General features: G+C 50.4%; 1 pseudogene; it reads right to left on the minus strand.

The window, feature by feature from the left end:
• Positions 1 to 6033: 6033 nt before the first annotated feature.
• On the minus strand, positions 6034 to 15395 carry LOC105728513 (leucine-rich repeat-containing protein 71-like; annotated as a pseudogene).
• Between the last annotated feature and the right edge of the window lie 8434 nt (positions 15396 to 23829).

Here is a 23829-nt window from a genome sequence, read left to right on the forward strand (position 1 = left end):
AAGGACCTGACCTCTCTAGGCACTGCTGACCCATGTGTCCAGCTGTCCAGCTGGCATCACCCCTTGGAGCTCTTCCCTTACATGGACCTCCTTCGGGCTTTCCCATCTCCATGAGTGGCACCTCCTCCCAAACCGTGCCCAGTCCAGAAGCCTGAGAATCATTCTTGCTCTGTGCCTCACTCCCCACCCTGTCCATTCCTTCACCAACTCTTATTACTTCTACCTTCAAAGTGTTTCTCTGAGGAGCCTAACCCAAGCACCCCTCACCAATCTCACTGCCCTATCCCAACTCCCGCTGTCCCCAGACTAGACTTGAAATAGTCTGGTGACTCATCTCTCTGCCTCCTTCCACCCCATTTTCTATACAGCAGCCATGTTGCGTGTGTGTGTGTGTGTGTGTGTGTGTGTGTGTTTAATGTAACTGGCTTCAAACCTGTAGGGGATTCTATACCGTCTTGTCTTCCCTTCCAGAAGATGCTCTTTCCCCAGCTCATATTCCTTCCCCCACCCACCAGCACTGACGAGGAGATAGCACCTGGCTAATGCTGGGCGAGCAGAGCCTTTTCCCAAGTTTTTTACTTCGATTCCAGAGACAGCACGTTCTTGTCCAGTAATGTTGAAGCTGGCAGACTTGTATCAAGAAGTCTTCCGATACATTTCCCCTCCGTGCTTAGTTTGGTTGGGGTTCTATCACTTGCAACAGAAAGGGCCACACCTCTCCTTACACCATTCGATTCGTTTTCTTTTCCCAGAGGATGTAAACCCCGTGAGAGCAGGGCTGTGTCCCTCTCGTTCTCTTCTGTGACATACCTGGCCTCGCGGCTGGCACTTGGAAAGTAATTGTTGGATCAATGAATGAACATCTATAAACTCTGCTCAAAAGCACCTCCTGGCATCTCCCGCCCCCCACCCGTGTCCTCACGCCTGGGCCTTCCTCTCTATCTTATCACATCTTATTGGTATTTGTCAGCATCCCAAACCAAAGTGTGGGTTCTTTAAGATCAAGTTCCATTCAAACATCTATCAAGCCGAGATTCAGAAACTCACCCTGGGTATGTGTGAGTTCAGCCATAGCCGTCGAGTGGGAACCCAGGAAGACGCAGCCTGGAGGCCCGATCCCCCAACCCCCGCGCCAGCGTACCAGGGTTTTTGGGCTCCTCCTCGCCCACGGGAGGCAGAACGGCCGCCGGCTTCTCTTTGGCCGAGCGCTCCCCCTTTTTGGTCACCGCGCCAGACGACTTCTGGGTCCCCGGACGCGGGGCCCTGGGCGAGGCCCCCGGGGCGCTCTACTCGCTCGACATGCTGTGTTGTCCGCAGCGTCTCTGGCACCCTCGTCGGGGCGGGAAGGTAGAACCGCACTCTATGCGGCTCACTCTGGGGTGGCTGAATCAGGGGGTCTCTGTTCCGCGTCCAGGAACCGGATCCGACCCGTCCGCAGTGGCGTCGCCTACGCGTCCCTCTCCAGGACAACCACTCGAGGCGGGCGGGCCCGCGGGAAAGGGGCAACCGCAGGGAGCACGCGGGGCCGACAGGGGGCGCCGCAGGGCAGAGCAAGGCGAGGGGAGCGCCCGGGGGGGCGGGGCGAGAGCGGGAGGGGCGGGCCCGGCCGGCGGAGTGGGCGTGGCGAGGGCGGCCGGAGATCGCAGGAGCTGATGGGCCCAGGAGGGCCAGGGCCGGCCGAGCCTCTGCTAAAGGAGAAGGGCTAGGGTGACCCAGGACCTGCGCGGAGCCATGGCAGAGGGAAACGAGTGGATCCCAGACAGGACCGAAGCGGGGACGGGGATAGGGCGAGGGCGGGAGATCCGAGGTCACCCTGGACTTGAGCGGAGGGGAGCGGGCGGACTGCGCGGGGTAGGGATCTCAGCTGTGGGCAGTCGGAGGACACCAGGGAGAATCCAGGTGGGGGCGGGTCCACTCTCCAGCGTCCACCCACCTGTCCAGTAAGGAGAGGGCACCTGGTGGAAGGAGCCTAGAGAAACACATCTGGTTGGTGTGGTGCTAGTTTCTATTCCCGACCCCCACCTGTTTAGCCTCCTGGGGGTCCCTGGGAACTCAGTTAATCTGCTAACGAGTTAATAAGGTGAGTCACACTCCTTACAAACCTGGGATTCAAAGTCATCACCTGACTCCTACTCTAGACCCTGATGATTCTGCCCTGCTGGGCCCCATTTGAATAAAGGCATGCCCCCAAAATACTAAGGGTTGGGCTCCAGACCACCGGAATGAAGCTAATATGGCAATAAAGTGAGTCACACCACTTTTTTTTTCAGTGCACATAAAAATTATACTGTAGTCTGTTAACTATGCAATAGCATTATGTCTCAAAAAAATACATATACCTTTTTTTTTTTTGAGATGGAGTCTCACTCTGTCGCCCAGGCTGGAGTGCTCGGCTTACTGAAACATCCGACTCCTGGGTTCAAGCAATTCTCCTGTCTCAGCCTCCCACCTAGCTGGGATTACAGGCATGTGCGACCATGCCCAGCTAATTTTTTGTATTTTTAATAGAGACAGGGTTTGGCTATGTTGGTCAGGCTGGTCTCGACCTCCTGACCTCAGGTAATCCACCTGCCTCGGCCTCCCAAAGTGCTGGGATTACAGGCTTTGGTCAGCCACCACACCTGGCCCAAAATGTATTTCTTAAATAATAAGACTTGAAAATCAAAATTACTCCTCAATCCACAGGCTGCAGAATGGATACTGTATTAGCAAGCATGCAAACAACATTAATCTCCTTGTACATCTCCAGGTGTGACTACTCCTTTCACTTCAACACCTAGAGGCCCTTGTAGGGTTATTAATTAACTGTTATTTCAATATTGTGTGTCTTAGGGAATAGGGAGGTCCTGAGAGGGAGAGAGTTGGAGGAACGGCTGGTCGGTGGAGCAGTCAGAACGCATACAACGTTTATTGATTAAGCTTGCCATGTTACATGGGTGTGGTTCATGGCACCCCAGAACAATTACAATAATATCAAAGATCACTGATCACAGATCACTATAACACATATAATAATAATGACAATGTTTGAAATATTGCAAGAATTACCAAAATGTGATGCAGAGACCCAAAGTGAGCACGTGCTTTTGGGAAAATGGTGCTAACAGACTTGCTTAAAGCAGTGTTGACACAGATCTTCAGTTTCTTTGCTTGGCTTTTCTTAACCTATTGCTGTCACCTGTATTTCCCAAAACTTTCAATTTCTTTAAAAATTCCACTACTTGTGAAGTGCAATAAATCGAGGCATGCCTGTATACTCTCTCCTAATATCCTGTCTCCAGCCTCTGCAGCCCCCTCGGCCGCACCCCCCCGCACCCCTGCCCCTGGCACCTTCCCACGTCTGAGCTCTGTGTTGTCACCTCATGGAAAGGCCACCCTTTAGAGAAGTCCACAACTTATTCAGTCTATAGCTGTCAGAGCACACAGGTGACCCGTCTATCTTAGCAGCTACTGCAAGTCACTGGTACTTTAATCCAGTCAGCCGCTCAGCCTTTTGTGGAGCATTTATTGAGTCCCTACCGTGTGCCAAGGGAGAGCCAATACTGAGCATAAGCACAGGATTCCTGCCTTCAAGGAACTTACAGTCTAGCGTGGGAGGCAGAGATTAATCAAACAATCACATAAAGAAAGAACACATTAAAGAAGCACTTGGCACCCTGTAGAGCTTCTGCAGGTGCCTGGTGAGTGTCCACAGCTGCAGTCAGGGCTGTGAAAGATGCATGGCGGGGGGCGCTTCCCTGAGGAGGCGGCGTAAAGGAAGACCTTTTTTGTTCCTGTTCCTGGAGTGCTGGAGACAGTTATGGAAGGAGCTGCTAAGGGAAGAGGGGGTTCACTTGTATCTCCTAGTTAACCCAGCCCCAGGATCAGGCCTAAACTCAGGGGAGCCAGGCCTGAGTGTCCCTGCCCCTGTGAGTGAGAAGGTCTGGCTCCCCATCCCACCTGGCTCCCCAACGCACCTGGCTCCCCGTCCCACCTGGCTCCGGAGCCTGCCCTCCACAGCTTGCTGCCGAGCTGCTCCCTCCCTCCCTGGACTCCTCATCTTCGCAAGATGGGACCATGGGAGTTTCTCGCCCCACCCATGTTCCCTCTTCCCCATCCTGTCCCTGTAGAAAACCAGTGAAGCAGGTACAGAGCTGAAGACTGGGCCCCAGGAGGTGGGGAGGGGAGGTCTGAATGCTAGGTCCCTGAATTCACCCAGGACCATCCGAGGGGCCACCACAGCGTCCACCCCATCACCACGTCCTCACCAACTCTCCCTGATGAATAGAATATACACACTGTGCTAGGTGTATATATACATATATATATATAATATAGATATGGAAATGACTGTTTTGCTGTTAAGATGATGTATATTATTTTATTTTCTTCCTTTCATGGTTAAGTTTTTTTGGTTTTTTTTTTTTGAGACAGAGTTTCGCTCTTGTTACCCAGGCTGGAGTGTAATGACGCGATCTCGGCTCACCGCAACCTCCGCCTCCTGGGTTCAGGCAATTCTCCTGCCTCAGCCTCCTGAGTAGCTGGGATTACAGGCATGCGCCACCATACCCAGCTAATTTTTTGTATTTTTAGTAGAGACGGTGTTTCACCATGTTGACCAGGATGGTCTTGATCTCTTGACCTCGTGATCCGACCACCTCAGCCTCCCAAAGTGCTGGGATTACAGGCGTGAGCCACCGTGCCTGGCCAAGATTTTTTTTTAAGAAAAGTTAAATATTCTTCAGTGGTGATGTGTGTGTTTCTTGGAATCACTGTGATAAAAGACACAGTGTTTGTTCCCTGTAAGCCTGGTTAGGATTGGACAGTAGGAACCAGAGGGAGCCCTCCCACCCCTGGACCCCGATCTTGCCTCTTCCCTCCCAGAGCTTCAGATGTGCACTCACTGAACTGGGCCTGGGCAAACTGAAGTTATACAACCCCATGGGGAAAACCTGACAAAACACTGAACTCAGCTACACACACACACACACACACGTACGTGTATATATATATATAAAGGAGCTAGTGGACCCCGAGTCAAGAGGTCTCATGAGCTGCCCTCAGTGAGCTTCAGTACTTTAAAAGCCGAACCTAAGCCGGAGGGTTCCCTCAGGCCCAGCCAGTTCCTCACTGTCATCACCCATCCACATCCCACAGACACAGCCATATCACCTCTGTCTCCCGGCATTCAGTGTTGGATTCCAGTGACAAATTCTCTTCCAGCCCTAAATATCTAATACCCTGACTCCTGTACCTCTCACAGTCCTCGGCTGTGCCCTCATTAGGGTACAGTCTAGTTGGGCATCAGAACTGATACAGGAGTCATTACTGGTGAAGGGTGGGGATAGGGATATGGGCTGAAGGGGTCACCGAAACTCTAGAGGACATGGCAGGGTTCCCTGCAGAAGCTGGGGTGACTGACCATCATGCAGCACCTCAATGTGTTCAGTGTTGGGAATTCAAAGAAATGATGGGTTTTCCCTGGAGAAGCTCGCTCCGCAGCTAGCTGCAGAGAGATAGCTGAGGCAGTGAGACCAGGAGGGCTCCAGGCACTCAGAGGCAGGAGACAGGCCCAGGTGCCGCTGAGCCACATAGTAAGATGGCAGGACAAGGGAATTCTAGGTAGTCAGAGGCAATGGAATGAGGGAAGTGGGACTAGAGAATGTGGAACAGGTTGAATCAGAAGTGAGGAAGGGAAGCTGGTCCTTATTGATCTGTGCCTTCTCAGACACTCCTGTAGGTTACAGGTAGGCTCCCCGGAAGCCAGTCCTGTGCTCTCTGGGCACTGGCAGGGGACCTCAGCGGAGGCAGCACTGAAGGGTAAAGGTCTGGGGCCCCTGACTTGGCTCAGGAACCTCACACCTCTGGTTTCAGATTGCTGACTTCTGCAGGCAGTGTTATTAGGGTTCATGTTCAATACTTCGCCTTTGCCAAGGAAAAGAATAGCAACAGACTTTGTTATTGGTCTGAGAGCTCCCCCAGGGAGGTCAGCCCACACAGGGACAGGGGGTGCTTCTGTGGCTCAGAGTCTCAGAGGCAAGCAGGTGGGAGGGGCTAGGGGAAGAAAGCCATGGCCTCGTCCTCCCTGAGCTTGACCTTAATGGGGTCCCTTGGCAACATCAGTTCCTGGATCTTGGTTTACGCAGGACATTGTGGAGCAAAGCAATTTTTCTGAGCAGAGGAAAAGGAAGGCTGACATCTGACAAGGGGAATGAAGATTGGTCCTCTGGGAGAAAAAAAAATGGTCCTGGGGCAGGGTGGGTTAAGGGCTGGGAGACATGCAGAAAAAGTGATTAATACTGTTGATCTTTCAGCAAGGGGAGTGGAGGTTTTCTTGTGATTTTTTTAAAAAAGAAGCAGAGAAGCTATAGACCTTCCTTGAAAACGGGGAGAGAGACCCTCCTGCAGCAGCTGTCCAGTGTGACAGCTGATAGGGGCAAGCTCTCCTTTGGCAGGAGAAAGGGACTCACAGCCAGCGACAGCCACAGCAGCCCCACTGGACCCTTGGACTCGCTCTTGTCCTTGGAGAACTGCACCTGGTGCTGCACCATGGCGAGGAAGCCCTCCAGCCCCGCCTCTGTGATGCGGTTCCCTGGTGGAAGATGCGGAGAGGTGATCTCTTAACGTCACAGGCCTCTCTGGCACCTGACACACCAGACAGCCCCAGCAGCCCAGTTCCCCCAGCTCCCCACTCCAGACTCACTGGCCTTGGCCCACCTTTCCCTGACCTGGCCCTTCACCCAGCTCTCCTGTAATTCTCTGACTGTCCCTCACTCTTTTTACTCTTCTTCCCTCTCCCATTCCCCATCTCTCTAACTCCCCTCATTACTCATCGCCTGTCCTCAGTCTCCTCCCAGACTCAGCACTTCCCCTGGCTCCCCAAGCCCTGTGCAAGAGAGCCTTGGGGGACACGTAGCCCAAAGATGGGAGGACCAGGTCTGCTCCATGGAGTCAGGACAGGCACCCTCAGGCAGGACAGCGCCTCATGGCAGAAAGACAGGGGAGGCTGGCAGACATACGGAGGAGGTTGAGGTGCAAAAGGACCTTGTTCCCAGGCATGAAAACTTTCCCATCTCGGTGCTCCACCGGCTCCAGGAGAGGGTTGATCACCTCAGTAGCCTCAACAACCAGCTGCTAAAGCAGAATACTAATTGCAGCAGACAGCAGGGAAGCTGGTCAACAGGCCATTCATTCATTCATTCAGCATACATGTATTGACTACCGGCTGTATTCCAGGCTTTGTCCCAGGTGCTGGGGATACAAAAATAAGTAACCCATGCCCTCAAGAAGCTCCTTTGTATGGGGGAGCCAGAAAGTGAAAGAGTAATGTGGTCTAGAGTGACCGCTGACAGAGGTAGGCTCAGGGCACTGTGGGAGCCAGAAAAGGGTACCTAGGCCAGGCCAGGAGGGGTCTCCTGGCTGGGGAGGGCGGTAAGCTGAAGTGTGGATGCACATGATATTGTCAGATGAAGATGGGAAAGGTGTTCTAGGCATAGAAAGCAGGTGCTTTCTGTTGTTCTGGAGGCGTGAAACCGTATGTGGTATTCGGGTTTTACTAAGTGTTTCCCAACACCTAAAGCAATAAGGAGAATGGATTGAGGGAAGTGACAATGACAGCAGGATGAGGAGAAATTGCAACAGTCCTAGTGACAATCAGCAGCCTGATCGAGACAGAGGCAGAGACGAAAAATGGGACTTGAAAGGCAACCCCACCCTCTTCCGCCCTCTGAAGGGCCTTTTTTGTAAGATTTTGTCTTGGGTGCCAGAGAAGAGTCCCGAAAGCAGAGGGCCCCTTCCCTGCCTAGGATGTGCAGGGGGTCTTCCGATGGAAGAGAAAAATACAGAGAGGCAGACCCTCAGGCAGCTGACAGAACCGAGGGCTGGGGGGCGGCAGGAGCACTGGAGCCAGCCCAGGAAGATTTCCAACGCAAGGAGCAAGTTGGTCCAAGTCGAAAGGGGGCAGAGAAGATCCAGGGGCAAAAGAGAGAGGGTCTGAAGAAGGACCCATGCACAGGGTAGGACGGGGCAGTGCCATGACTATAAAAATGCCCCACCTTCCCCGGAGAGCTACTGAGAAGGGCGAAAAAGAGGATGCTTTGTTCCTATGCACCTGTCCAAGCAAGTGATGGAGGTGCTGGTGATGAACTGAGGGCCTCTAGGGGAGCAGCCTGGCTGAGCTGAGACAGCGGATCCGAAGCGTGGGCTGTTAACAGGCAAGGAAAAGCAGAAGGGGCCTGCTCCCATTATTCCCACAGAAGCCCAGGGTGAGATGGGAGTGGGTTTCAAGTGAGGTTGGGACAGGAGTGGAGGACAAATTTGAAAGCAAATGGCTGCTGCCACAGCATGGAGCTGGAGACCACGTTCCAGGAGGGGCTGGGATGAGAGGTCCCAGGCAAGCCTGGAATCCCGGGGGTGTGCCCTTTGCTTCCATTCCTCCCGGCAGCTTACCTCCGACTCCGGGAAGATGCTGCGCTTTTCTCTGCTCCCGATCTTGATGCCTTTTACCCTGCTTGGCTTCTGCTCAGGGATGGTTACCTCTGGGGCCAGATGAGGAGCCAGAATGCACAGTGCACATTTCTGATACCACCCAGGCTCCCTCCCCAGAGAGAACAGGCTAGGTGAGGCAAAGACACCCCCCAACCATGGGTTTGGGTGCAGTAGAAATGGCTGGAGGGGGCCGGGCGTGGCAGCTCACACCTGTAACACCAGCAATTTGGGAGGCCAAAGTGGGAGGATCACCTGAGGTCAGGAGTTCTCAACCAGCCTGGCCAACATGGTGAAACCCCTTCTCTACTAAAAATACGAAAGTTAGCAGGGCATGGTGGTGCATGCCTGTAATCCCGGCTACTGGGTAGGCTGGGACAGGAGAATTGCTTGAACCCAGGAGGCAGAGATTGCAGCGAGCCAAGATCACATCTCTGCACTCCAGCCTGGGTGACAGAGTGAGACTCCATCTCAAAAAAAAAAAAAAAGAGAAGAAAAAGAAAAAAGAAATGGCTGGAGGGGGACCCCAGCTAGGTGGGTGGGTTCTTTGAAGACAGAGCCACAGAGCTCCAGCTCCGATAAAGGGGACGTGGAGAGCAGTGACATCCGGGCCAGACGAGGCTCCCCACATCATCCCACTGTGAGAAGGAAATCAGGCCCAGAGAGACATGGTGAGGCGAGCTCCAGGCAGGCGCGCTCAGGCCCAGAACAGCCTCCTGCACCCTGCCCAGCACTCTTTCCTCCTCCACGTGGGAAGGTGCTGCCCAGGGGCGCCCGCACTTACTCCCCTTGCCTGCCTTTGTGGCGTCTTCTTTCTTAGGGATTCCTTGTGTGGGCGACTGCCCAGCCCCTGACTTCTCCTCTTTCTTGGTCAATTCCCGTGGAGAATGTGAGAAGAGAAGTGCAAGTCCCACCTCCGGAGGGGATGGGCAGTGGTGAGGGAAGGAGCGGGGTTAGAACCGGAGGCCTTAGGGGGAATTCAAAGGCCCATGTGGCCTTCTTCCCTCCACCGCCTCTGCACGTGATGGAAGCCCCCTCCGCTGTCCATCCAGCACCCAGGCTCTGTCCCATTGCACACCTACCCATGATTTCTCCTTTTTCTTGCCCAGGCCCTTAGGGGTTTTCATTGCCTGCGTCTTGTCTGTCTTGTCCACCAATGCGCTGTTGCTGATCCCTACCATCTGACTCTTCTCACGGTCTGTGTTGGAGTCCCCGTGTCTCTAGGAGGAGGGCTGTGCTCACGAATGGGAAGGGAGGGAGGAAGAAGCCAGAGCCCCCTCCTCAATGGGGGCATGAAAGGTAGCTGCACCCGTACTTGGGGAGCAGTGGAGCTGACAGCACCTCCCACCCACCTCCCTGCCTAAACGCTACAATAATTTGTAATGGACTCCTCTGGGGCGAGATGCTTTGGGGAAGAAATAGAAATAGCAGAGGGACCTGGGTGGGGGTGAGATGAAGGGTGAGGCAGGATCTCAGACTCTCATACTGAGGGGGGAAAATAGCAGCTAACTTTTATTGAGCTAAGTGCCAGGTGCGGTTTTAAATGGATTGCAGGAATTAAGTCATTAAATCCTCTCAACAGTCATGAAATAGGCACAGTCATCCCCACTTACAGATGAAGAAACTGAAGCAAGAAGTTAAGTAACAGGCCGGGCACAGTGGCTTATGCCTGTAATCCCAACACTTTGGGAGGCCAAGAGGGGCCGGATCACTTGAGATCAGGAGTTCGAGACCAGCCTGGTCAACACAGCGAAACCCCATCTCTATTAAAAAATCCAAAAATTAGCCAGGCCTGGTGGCACACACCTGTAATCCCAGCTACTCAGGTGGTTGAGGCAGGCGAATAGCTTGAACCCTAGAGGCGGAGGTTGCAGTGAGCCGAGATTGCACCACTGCTCTCCAGCCTGGGCAACAGAGCCAGACTCCGTCTCAAAAGAAAAAAAGAAAGAAGTTAAGAGGTTTAGTTATCCCAAATATCCTGCACATAATGAAATAAAGCAAAATATTCTACCATTAATAAAAAGAAGTTCAGAAGCTTAGTAACGTGCCCAAGGTCACAAGCTAGGATATGGATGAGCCGGACTTCAGGTCCAGATGGTCTAAATCTAGTGTCCTGTCTCTTCACCAATACACTCTACTGCCCATAGGGTGGTTCTGCAATCAGAGCCCGCCCAGCAGCGGCTTGGCAAACGTTTGTGCAGAGGTCGGAGGGAAAGACAGTCATGACAGAGGATGGAGATTTAACCGGATGGCCAGTTTGCTGAAAAGCAGCGGACTTGGGAAGTGGGCCCGAGGGTTCGAGGGCATCTCCGCTGGGCCTGGGGCCTGGGGCCCGGGGGTTCCTCACCGATCGCGAGCGCGCCTGCGTCCCTTTCTCCAGCAGGAGGCGCCGGTGCTCCACCCCCTCGGTGTGCGTCAGCTCGAAGGGTCGCAGGACCTGCGGAAGACGGGCGCCCCGAGGTCGGACGCCAGCGGAGTCAGGGTCGGCTCCCCCGGCCAGTCCTCGTCCCGGACCCCCTGGTCGGCGCACCCACCTCCGCCAGCTTCAGGGCGCCCTCGTCCTGGATGCGGTTGTGGGCCAGGGACAGCCAGAGCAGGGAACGGTTCAGTCTGAGGCCCTAAGGGGTGGTCAGGGAGGCGTGAGCCGCCCGAGCCGCCCCTGCTCCCGGCGGGTCTCTCCCCGCTGCGCCCTCGTCCCCGATGTGGTTGAAGCCCAGGTCGAGCGAGACGAGGGTCCGGTTGCAGCTGCGCAGCGTGGACAGCGCCTGTCCCAGGAGTTGCGCCCCGCGGTCATCGATGTTGTTGTTGCGCAGAGACAAGCGCGCGATCCCGGGCAGCCGGAGGGAGAATGTGGGTCGCTGGAAACTCGGTGCAGGGCGTGCGCCGGAATTTGGGAGACTTGACGGCTTGCCCTCTGGTCTGAGGATGTAGGGGCAGGAATCGAGGGCCCTCGCCGAGATGGTAGGGGGACAAGGACGGCTGGGGACTAAAAATGGCTTGGGATTTCAAGACAGCCCCGGAGGAAGGGGTGAGGGCAGGGAGTCTCACGTACTGTCCAAGGCCATGAGCTTGTGATAGAACTGCTCCGGCAGTGGGTTCCCCTCCAGAGACACCTTCCTGAGGGCAGGGGAGACCTGAGAACCAGAAGGTACCACTGAGGCCAGGTGAGGGAGGGGAACAGAGAGGAAGTGTGGGTCTCTGGGAAGCAGCTAGGAAACAGAGTCGAAGGACCGCCCCCCAATATAGAAATTCCCCAGACTAAAAATTCAGAGGTGTGGCCATCTGAAGGGGCTGCTCCGCAAAGCTGGCGATCCGTGGTAGGGTGGCCTCTAAGATGGCCTTCGGTGGTCCCCACTCCTAGAACTCATGCCCCTGTCATCCTTCCCCCTTGAGTGTGGACTTCACATTAGAAGTGACTCACTTCTGGCCGGGCACGGTGGCTCACACCTGTAATCCCAGCACTTTGGGAGGCTGAGGAGGATGGATTGCATGAGCTCAGGAGTTCGAGACTAGCCTGGGCAACTGGGTGAAACTCCGTCTCTGCTAAAAATACAAAAAAAAAAAAAAAAAAAAGCAGGATGTGGTGGTGTGTGCCTATAATCCCAGCTATTTGGGAGGCTGAGGCAGAGAAATCACTTTAACCCAGGAGGCAGAGGTTGCAGTGAGCCGAGATTGTGCCACTGCACTCCAGCCTGGGCAAAAAAGCAAGACTCTTATCTCCAAAAAAAAAAAAGGAATAAAAAAGAAGTGACTCACTTCTAATGAACAGAACACAGCAGAAGAGATGGGACAGCACTTCCAGGTTTAGGCTATGAAGGCCGTGGCTTCTGTCTTGAGCGCTCTCTGGCACTCTCTCAGATGGCCAGCTGCCATGTGGTAAGGACACTCCGCCAGCCTGTGGAGAGGCCCAGGCAGCCACACAAGCGAGTCTGGAGGTAGATTCGCCACCGCAGCTGGTCCTTGAGGTTAACAGCAGTCCCGGTCAGCAGTTGTACGGCAACCTCGAACCCTGGGCCAGCGCACTCGGCCAGCCCACCCCCAGGTCAACTCACAGCAGCTATGAGATCACAAATGTGCGTTCTTTTAAGCCACTGAATCTCGGGGTTAATTTGTCACACAGCAATAGATAACTACGACATAACCCTCCACATGGCAGTGGCTTCTCTAACAGTGCTGAGAGAAAGGCGGTCCTGTTCTAAGTCACAGCAAAAACCGAACTAATGGCCAGAAATTTCTCTATGTAAAAATTTGCTCTCACGATTTTTTATTTTGTTCAACCTTTCAGGCTGCCTCATCTGTGACGTAAACTTGGTTACATTCAGTTGAATTTTTTTTATGTTGCGAGGACTTAACTTTACACATTATTTACAGATGAATTCATATAGTTGTTTTCTGCTAGTTAATTACCATGATGGAAGGAAATATGTTTCTTGGCGTTCTACACAGAGCGCTGGGGACCCCCAGCTGAAGAAGACACAGTCCCTGCTCTCAAGGAGCGTCCATGCCATCGGCAGGAGGAAGACACGCAAGCCACCGCAGGAGGGGTGCCCCCATGAAGCAAGAGAGGGCCAGCTGCTGTGGGGGCCTGGAGAAGGGGCGGGGCCAAATCAGCCTCTCCGCTAACGCCCCCAACCACACCTGTAGTTACCCTGCCTCGTGCCTTGCTCCTGCTCCTTCCCATGTAAGAATGCCGTTTCCTAATGCCCTCTCTGGCCTGCTCCCAGGCCTTCTTCAGCTCAGTACCACCTCCTCCAGGCAGTCTTCCAGGTCTTCCTGCCCCATGAAGTGGGGTGGCCCTTCTCTCTGCCCGACTCCCTCCCCCGATGAACCAGTCCTCCATCACCAGTCTCCACACTGCCCTGCAGTACTTATTCTTGTGTCCTTTTCTCTCCCTCGCTGGACTGCAAGTTCCTGGAGGATAAGAACTGTGTTTTACCAGCCTCTGGTACAGGACCAGGGCTCCAGGCAGCCATGAAGGAGAGAGAGAACCTCTGGGGAGGGAGTGGGGGGTAACGGGACTGATGCAGAGTGAGAGGATGAGCCCTGGAAGGTCAGGCTCTTTGGATACTGGTGTGGGCAGAAAAGCGGACCTGGCTTCTCGTCTGATGGGGGTATCATGATCCAACAGACATTGCCGGCTTCTGATTCCGTAGGGATGCTAGCCAGGCCCACAGGAGTCAGCCACTTCCATGCCCACATTGCTCCCCTCTGACCAGTCGCACAGCCAGGCCGTCCAGGCACTGGGGGCCTCCCAGTCTGCTGACCCGAGTGTGGATGAGCAGAGACGCAGGAGGTCGATGAAGGCGGTCAGGGTCTTGTCCGTCAATCCCACCTTCCACAAGCTGGCATGGGCGGGAAGTGCAGAAACGCAGAGCTAGGGGTCCCCTCCTACTGGAAAACGCCTCCCACAGTCTCCAGGGTCTCCCGTGCCCCTTGGTTCTCTCTCCCAAGCCACCAGGAGCCCCACCTGTCACGCGGGCCTCCCGCCCATCCCCCCAGTGCCCCTCACTTGATGGCCTGTAGCTGGGTGAGCGGGGGCGGCATTTAGGGAAAATACCCAGAATCCCTCCCTCAACCTCCAACCTGCAGGTGCCTCAGGCCTGGGAGGCGCCGGGGCTGGGGAGGGAGCGGGGACGGGCGCGGGCTCAGGCGGATGGCGGTTTCCTTCACCGACCTGCTGTCCTCCCGTTCCGGCTCCACCTGGGTGGCGGCCGGAAGAACACGCGTTTGTCTCCAGGCTGCTGAGGCCGCAGGACCCCGACAGCCGTGGGGCTCCTGGAAGAGGTGAGGAGGGAGGGGAGCCGCCGCCGCCTCCCCACACCCCGCGCCCCGCCGGCCCGCAGGTGCCCGGGTGGGATTCGGGGGCGCCGCCGGCGTGGGAGGCTCCGGCCACGCGCGCCTCTGCAGGGATTTGGAAAGAAAGACGGGAGACTCCGCCACCTCCTCACCGGCCCGGTCGAATCCCCCCATTCAAACGCACAGCGCCCGCGTCCCGCCGTTCTCCTGGCTTGGGAGGAGAGGGCGGCCCAGGTAGGCACGGGGAGCTCCACTGTCACTCCCCGGGGGTGACCTTTTCCGACAAAGAGGCGGAGGGGACACAGGGCGGGGCCGACTGACAACTTCGGGGAAGTCCGTGTAGCCTGACCGCGTGCAGAGCCGGCGAAGGGGATCTCGAGGACCCCTGAGCCCTGAAACTCCTCTGCGGGGCAGGCGGGGCGTGAGCGAACGGGCCGCGCCCACCCCAGCTCCTCGGGTTCGCCCGCGCGGACTGGCGCTCCTCCTCAGACCGACGTCTTTACAGCCGTTCAACTTGCAAATGCTCAGAAAAACGGGGGACTAGCGGCGCGCGGTGGACAAGGTGTCGCCTCTTCCGTGTGCTTCCCCACCCCCAGGCCAAAGCCACGCCACGCCTGCTCTCCACTCCCAGCCCGGCCTCGCCACAAGTGTTCCTTCCCTGCTGGAACTGCTCAGGGTCCCCGGGAGGGAGACGCGCAGGCCCGACGTGAGTTCCTTTCTACTCCCACCCCTTCCCTGCACATACGACAAGTGCGGCAAAACCACACTATTATTTAACACTTCCTCTGTCCAGTGTGTTTATATGGCACTTCCTCGTGTCCAGTTCTAAAATGCTTTAGAAATATTAACTCATGTGTGAGTTATATTAATTCACACTTGCCCACCCCATCTCATCCTGAGGGCGGTGCGCTGCGAGCTTCAGACTCTGAGTCTTCAAGAGATCCTTGCTCTTTCTGGCTCCCCACTAAGAAGTGGTTCCTAGAGTTAGGACCGGAGGCCCTGCCCCGTGCCAGACAACCTGGAGCTCCACGGAACAGGGAGCCTGCCCGAGGGCATGGAGGGACCGGCAGGATGAAGAGTGCTCGAGGGTTCATGGGGAAAGTTGTGAGAGGCATGTTCCTCTTGTGTCTGGCCATCAGCGGGACCCCAGGTGCACGGTTAAATGGGCGAAGCAGGTAGGAGAAGGCATAGGGAAGTTGCAGTGACCCCTGGGCTGGCTGGCTCCTGCACACCTCCCAGCCCTCCCAAACTTCCCTCCCGCCTGTAATCCCAGCACTTTGGGAGGCTGAGGCTGGCGGATCACTTGACATACGTGGGCCGGGCACGGTGACTCCCGCCTGTAATCCCAGCACTTTGGGAGGCTGAGACTGGCAGATCACTTGACATACGTGGGCCGGGCACGGTGGCTCCCGCCTGTAATCCCAGCACTTTGGGAGGCTGAGACTGGCAGATCACTTGACATACATGGGCCGGGCACGGTGGCTCCTGCCTGTAATCCCAGCACTTTGGGAGGCTGAGGCTGGCGGATCACTTGACATACGTGGGCCGGGCACGGTGGCTCCCGCCTGTAATCCCAGCACTTTGGGAGGGTGAGGCTGGTGGATCACTTGAGGTCAGGAGTTCTATACAAGCCTGACCAAGATGATGAAATCCTGGCTGTACTAAAAATACAAAATTAGCCAGGGGTGGTGGTGGATGCCTGTAATCCCAGCTACCCCAGAGGCTGAGGCAGGAGAACTGATTGAACTTGGAAGGCGGAGGTTGCAGTGAGCCCAGATTGCCTCACTGTACTTCAGCCTGGGTGACAGAGCAAAGCCCTTTAAAAAAAAGAAGAAGAAGACAACATTTGTAAAATACCTGGCACAGTGGACTCAATAAGTAGGAGCTGCTTTACCGGATTGGTCGACAATAAGGATGTCATACACACCTGGAATTGTGGCAGAAAAGAGAATAGAAAGGAGCTGGGCATGGTGACATAGGCCGGTAATCCCAGCTGCTCAGGGGGCTAAGGCAGGAGGATCACTTGAGCCTAGGAGTTTGATGCCAGCCTTGGCAACATAGTGAGACCCTGTCTCAAAAAAATAAACAATTTTTTAAAAAGAAAAAAGGATATGAAGGAAAAGATTAAGCTCTATGTTTAAGTCCTCAACAAATCTGAGGGTCTGACTTGTAAGTTGTTAAAGGAGTATCGAGATTTGGGAGAACCAAGACAATGTTAAGCCCCTGGTGGTGCCTTCTGGGAGGTACTCCTTCCTCCTCTAGCCTCCATATTCTCATCTGAAGTGGGTATTGAAACTTCTGCTTCCAACCATGATGAAATAACCAGAACCAGACTTTCCTTCCTGCCTCAAACAACTAGAAAAGTGGACAAAATATAGGAAACATCGATTTATAAACACTGGACAGCACGTGGTATAGCACAGTCATTTATAAACACTGGACAGCACGTGGTATAGCACGGTCATTTATAAACACTGGACAGCACGTAGTACAGGACGGTCATCTCTGAGAGGAAGGAAACAAAGTAAGCTCTTCAACTTTCCCAGTTCTTTGCCTAAAAACAGGAAAAACAAATAGAACCCAGGTGTTTTCCTAAACGAAAAGGTGCTTAGATTACAGGTGTGAGCCACCACAGCCGGCCAAAAAAAGGCTTTTTTTGTAAAAAAGGATGAGGCGATGAGTAGCTGAGAGTGCATCAACCCCACCTCTCGGTCTGAAGACAAGAGGAGCAAAGAAACAGCAGCATCTGCTCAAGAAGGTTGTGAATTACACAGATTATCAGATATATTTATGTAATTACATTGACATTTCCCTCATAAGAAAGTTAGGTTTTTAGTTCAAGTGGTAGGAGCATTCTATAATAAAATGGAGAATCTAGCAAAGTCTCAGCAAGGAACAGGGCCACAGAGGGCACAGTGGAAATTAAACGGGGGTGAGCCGGGAAGGAGGAAGGCCTTGGCGGACTGGAGACGTGATGAGAGGAAAGACAGTGGTCCGGGGTCAAAAGGCATGCCAGAGAGACCCTCCCAGATCTACCTGCCCTCTTTTGCTCCTATTTTTAAGATTTCTCACCTTGTCAAGGGAGAAACGAAGCTCTTTTATTGTTTTGTTTTGTTTTGTTTTTGCATGGAAGGAGATTGAGAGGCTTGAGGAGTGGCACAAGGAGAGTCTAGGAATAAAAAGATGTAATAATACTTGCTGTGCATTTACCAGGTCTGTGTCTTCATGCTCAACCACAGGAAGCCTCCCATTGGCCCCTTCAGAGCCCATTCTTATTTATTTTTTAATTTTTTGAGACAGGGTTTCACTCTGTCGCCCAGGCAGGAGTGCAGCGGCATGGTCTCGGCTCACTGCAGCCTCGACCTCCCTGGGCTCAGGTGATCCACCCACCTCAGCCTCCTGAGTAGCTGGAACTATAGGCACCAACCACCACGCCCAGCTAATTTTTGTAATTTTTTTTGTAGAGACAGAGTTTCACCATATTACCTATGCTGGTTTCAAACTCCTGGGCTCAAGCAGTCCACCCACCTCAGCCTCCCGGAGTTCGAGGGTTACAGGTGTGAGCTGTAATCCTAGCCCAGGGGACCCATTCTAAAGTGTTCTCCGTGTGTGATCTACTCTACCTGTCTCCCTTCCCCTGAACAGTGGATACAAAACTCCTCATTTCCCTAAGAAGCAGGCAGGGCCAATTTTCGTCACTAGGTGGCATGCACATATAAGCAGTGAGTTGAGTTGCAGAAAAGATGAAGGAAAACTAGAAAAAGCAAACTCATTCAACAACAAAGAAGGAACTTCAAGAGTGAGGTAAATTAGTATGCGGTTTTTGCCTAAAAACAACAACAACAAAAAACGAACAAAAAAGAATGAGGTAAACATATTTAAATTGCCTTTTTGAAATCTTTATCACCATCTTGCTTTTTCTGGTGCCCCAGAAGCTGAGGCTGGGTACTTACTTGGTCATGACAGAAAGAACTATCCCTGAACCAGCCGAAGGAACCACGGGCCTAATACCCTTTCGGGCAGCCCACTTCTATCTTGAATGGTCTCTAAATCATTGTGCATATTCTCTAGTATTTTTATATTATCCCAAAGTCATTTTCTCCCCTTTTCTCTTTTTGAGACAGTTTTGCTCTGTCACCCAGGCTGGAGTGCAGTGGGGTGATCCTGGCTCACTGCAACCTTGCCTCCTGGGTTCAAGCAATTCTCCTGCCTCAGCCTCTCCAGTAGCTGGGATGATAGGTACGCACTACCACACCTGGCTAATTTTTCTATTTTTAGTAGAGACAGGATTTCACCATATTGGCCAGGCTGGTCTCGAACTCTTGACCTCACATAATCTGCCCACCTTGGCCTCCCAAAGTGCTGGGATTACAAGCGTGAGCTACCGTGCCTGACCCATTTTTCCCTTTTCCCAGACTTGTACAGCCCCCATTTTGTCCCGGTGTTTGTCCCACATGACTAGACTAAATCATGACCGGAGGAAGGTCATATTCCCTCACAGTTATTATTTTGAACACTTACTTTTTGTAATTAGGTATTCATTTAACATTTATTTCTCCCACCAGATTGAAACTCCATGACGGTGTGATTATGTATACTTTTGGTGACCATGGTATCCCCCGGCACTTAACATTGACCAAAATCCTCCTAGCCTTTGCAAAGTCTTGCCTTTTCCTAATCTGTGTCCATCCTGCTACCAGAGTGATCTTAAAATGTAGATCTAGTTATGCCACTTCCCTGCTTGTTGTCAGTGACTTCTCAGAGATTTCAAACTAAACCTTTTCACTTATCCTGAATTGGCCTCACCACTTGCCATCTCCCCACGTGTCCCCCACGCTTCATCAACCATCCTAAACTACTGTTTCCTGCCTCTTTACTTTTGTGTATGTTATTCATTCTGTCTCAAATGCTTTTCCTTCAGTTTTCTTTTTTTTTTTTTCTTTGCCAATTTCAATAAACCCTTCAGAACTTGGTTTTTGTCACCTCTTTCAGAAACCCTTCCTGGACCTGAGTTAGATGTCTTCCTCTATGCTCCTATAACACAGTATTCATCTCTGCTTACCATACTTTGTTGGTTCATCCAAGAGCCATCCCATCTATACTCTAAGATCCTTGAAAGCTAGGGTTTTGTTTTGCAAACTTTTGCTGACACAGTACCCAAAGTCCTCACCAAACAGAATCAATGGTTTCCTTCTGTGTACCTACCTCTATGGCAGTATACATCACAATCATTAATGTGTATTTCCCTTGCTCCTAGAGGATACAGACTATATGTTATTATTCATCCCTGCACCTGCCCTGGTGCTGTTGAGTTGCTCTGACATCACTGGGAAGAATCACAACGGGGTGGTGACATTCACATCACTAGGATGTTTAAGGATTGCATCGTATCAGTTATAGAGGTTACGATCCCTGTACTTGTAGTCCTGTCATTTTTTGAGTAGACATAAGAGGACTTTGTGTTATTTGAAGTCATCTGAATGTTTTAATTTTTATTATGCATCAATAAGTCCTATCTAGTAAGATAAGCAGAAAATTGATTTTATTATTTATTTTTTATTGTGGAGAAGATAGGATTTTAAATTAAATGTTATATACCGTAAATTATCCAGTGAACATGCAGCACAGCCAAGACTAAAAGAAAATGAAATGTGTTCATCCAGAAATCTAGCGCTTTATCAGCAAGATTTTACTTGATAAAGTTCAAGCTTTCAGACAAATGAAAATAATCTTAACAAAAAGAATCTAACTCCAATCTAGAGTCATTATAAATTAATGATTACAGGGGAAAAAAGAAAAACAAATTGTCAAATGGTTGCTTACTGTATATAGAAAGGATATGAATCTAAATTTTTTGAACACTTTGCTATTCAACCATTTTTAGTAATGTTCCCTTCAATTACAAAGGATCTTTATATAGGCCGGGCGCGGTGGCTCACGCCTATAATCCCAGCACTTTGGGAGGCCGAGGCGGGTGGATCACGAGGTCAAGAGATTGAGACCATCCTGGTCAACATGGTGAAACCCCGTCTCTACTAAAAATACAAAAATTAGCTGGGCATGGTGGCGCGTGCCTGTAATCCCAGCTACTCGGGAGGCTGAGGCAGGAGAATTGCCTGAACCCATGAGGCGGAGGTTGCGGTGAGCCGAGATCGCGCCATTGCACTCCAGCCTGGATAACAAGAGCAAAACTCCGTCTCAAAAAAAAAAAAAAAAAAAAAAAGGATCTTTATATATATTATTCTCAGTTCATCTTTGTAACAATTTTATGAGTATGCAGGCCATTGCAGGACTTATTGTCCTCTTTTGTTAGATAAGGAAAACTGATGCTCACAGTAGCGACGTTGTAAGATTTCTGAGCAGACTCAACTCACCTTTGTGTCCACAGTGCCCCAGCACAGGGTCTTGCACACAGGTCGTGCTTTAAATGTGCTTGGTGAATAGGTGAACAAATGTATGCAATTATATCATGATATAAATGTCAGGTTCTTGCACTTCTGGTCTTCCAGAAAGTATATCTAAGGAAAGAAGTCACACTCTTGGCTAATGCCTTTCTAGAAAACTAGTTGTTCTTGATTTTTTTTCATTGAGTTATTCACTATAATATAGTCAAAATCTTAGATAAGTCCACCACATCTAATTTAAAGTGTTCTCTAGTGCTCCAAACTTGATTTCACCCAAATTTCCTTATTCTTCAAGTTCCAAAGAAAACTTTATTTTATTTTTTCCCCAAAAGGTTGCTACTTGGTGCAACCCATTAGTGAGTGGTAAAATTAGTGTTTTATGACCAAATTTTTTGAAGAATGAAATAAAATATCAAAGTGCATATAAGAGGTAAATATTGTTTCATAGGACTTCTATATCTGGGATGTAATAATAAAAATGTATTTCTCACTGTGGGGTTATGGTCAAAAACGTTTGAAGACCACTGCACTGAAGTATTGCCCCATTTTACTTAAAACTGTAAAATTTTCTCTAGAATGGAACAATTTGTTACCAGATCAAGGTTTCAGGCTTTTTCTACTTTCTTGATATGTATGACCGTAAAGATCACTTTTGTATTAAAAAAAAAAAAAAAGGCTTTGATTATATTGAAGGATTCCCGAGCAGCTAGATGAATTTTGGATCCAAATATAAGTTTCTGGGTTTTAAAATGTGCTTAGCCTCCATCTGCAGAGGGCCATTTGAAATTTGAAATATCATCTCTTAGTAGGCTTAAGTAGACTTACATTTATCCTCTTCCTGACTTATCTGGTGACAGTGGAATAATTTTTAAATTTCTTCTAAGATTCAAAAAGTCTTGTTAAAATATACTATTTAGACAATGAAGGTAATGTGAGAAAGCTTTATAAAAAATGGAATAGAGACAGTGATAATCATCTAAATGATACTCTAAAGACCCCAACTGATCTTAGCTAAAGATACTTTGAAGATCTTTTGCATGTAGGGTAACAGGTCCAGATGGGATTCAAGTTGAGCAGTTTCACCCTGTAGCCCCAGTGGAGGCAGCCCTACTAGGTGCCACAGTTCAAAGAGCATGGACCCTGAAAACTAAGGATCTGGGTTCTTCCTGGTTCTGTCACTTACTAGTGTATGATCTTAGATAAATCATGATTTGTCACCTGTAAAATGTAAATAATAAAAAGATATCCTATCTCCCTTTTAGGATTTCTGTGTTTGAAGAGCAGATGACTTCAATATGCCAGATATAGTATCAGTTGCTTTACAGAATCCATCAAGAACATTATAAGGTAAAAACCTATTTATCTCATATGAACTAGAACCAGTAATTTGTAGGTTAATCTAAAAAGTTAATTAAAGGGTCAGATTATGAAAAAAATACATATATACATACTTCAGACATGTTTAACTTAAAACATACAAATATATACTTGTTCACTTTTGATGTAGGGCCAAGGCCTCTTCCTTGAGTATGAGTCTATTGATTGAAATACTGTTGTTTTTTTCTGCATAAACCAAACCCATCACCTCTGATTTCCAGTTTTGGTTTCTTTAAAGTGGAGTATGAATTAAGACATTAAGAAATAGTGCTGAATCTTTCTACATGTTTTGTTACTTTTTTTAGTCATTGTTATTTCACCAACAGCAATTATTTTTAGAAACTTTTTTATTGTTATTCCAAGTATTCAGCTTAATTTTCATAGAAGTAATCCTTCTTTTGTATTCATATTTCATAATTTAACATATTTAGTCAATGTATTTAATTAAAATAACCAGTAAGATAAATTATGTTACACAATTGACTGGAAGTGCACAAGCATGGTTGAGAGCATTCAGCGTGATATGGATGTTGGTCATCTACCTTTTCACGGGGAACTGGGAGGATCCATCTGAAGACTCAGATAAGTGGAAACCACATAAGCGAGCTTTGACTGAGTTACTAACTCCATTTTCCAGATGAGGCTATTGAAGCTTAGAAAGTTAACTGTTCATTTTTAAATGAATGACTCATATACAAAAGGCTCTAACAGAAATACAGGGAGGAGAAATCTAATCCAACCATGTAAAAGGTGATGCTAAGTAGGAAAAGTAGAAGAAAATCAGGCAAATAAGAGAAAGAATATTCCAGGCAGAGAAAACAAAGGTAGTAAAGTCCAAAAACAACATGAAAGGCCAGGCACTGTGGCCTTGTATTACACGCGAGATTTTACTTGATAAATTACACACCTGTAATCCTAGCACTTTGGGAGGCCGAGGTGGGAGGATCACTTGAGCCTAGGAGTCCAAGACCAGCCTGGGCAACATAGTGAGACCCAGTCTCTATCTTAAAAAATAAAAATAAAAAAGAACATGAAAAATGCATAATTTGTTTAATAAATCTGCTTAGCTAGAGGACAAAATATAGTGGGGCACAGAGGTAGGAAGAGGATGGAGATATAGGTTGGGATGGTTTTGTGTGCTAATTAGTTTAAATTTACTTAAAAGCTACTAGGAGCCACTGGATAACTTTCCTTAGACGAGCAACACAATCAGATTTATACTTTACAAAGATCAGAGCCAGGCCGGGTGCATGGCTCATGCCTGTAATCCCAGCAATATGGAAGGCCGAGGCGAGTGGATCACCTGCAGTTAGGAGTTCAAGACCAGCCTGACCAATATGGTGAAACCCCATATGTACCAAAAATACAAAAGTTAGCCAGGTGTGGTGATGCATGCCTGTAATCTCAGCTACTCAGGAGGCTGAGGCAGAAGAATCACTTGAACCCAAAAGGTGGAGGGTGCAGTGAACCGAGATCATGCCACTACACTCCAGCCTGGGAGACAGAGTAAGACTCCATCTCAAAAAACAAAACAAAACAAAAAATCATTGCCACAGCAAAATAGAAGGTAAACTGGAGTCAGGGAAACTAGAATAAAGATTTCCTGGTAGGCTATTGCAGAAAACTTAAGGGGACATGATAAGGACCTGAGTCAGTGTTGGTGACATCCCACATAATATTCTTTTCCCAGTAGGTCTCCTCCCTTTAGCCAACAAATGTGAAATGTAAGGGGGCAATGTCACTGTGGAGCATCCCTGCCAGCCCCACTAATGGCTTAAAATTAAATTGT

This window comes from Aotus nancymaae, unplaced genomic scaffold (genome assembly GCF_030222135.1).
Source record: "Aotus nancymaae isolate 86718 unplaced genomic scaffold, 86718_ANA_hifiasm-v0.15.2.pri h1tg000108l, whole genome shotgun sequence".
NCBI lineage: Eukaryota > Metazoa > Chordata > Mammalia > Primates > Aotidae > Aotus > Aotus nancymaae.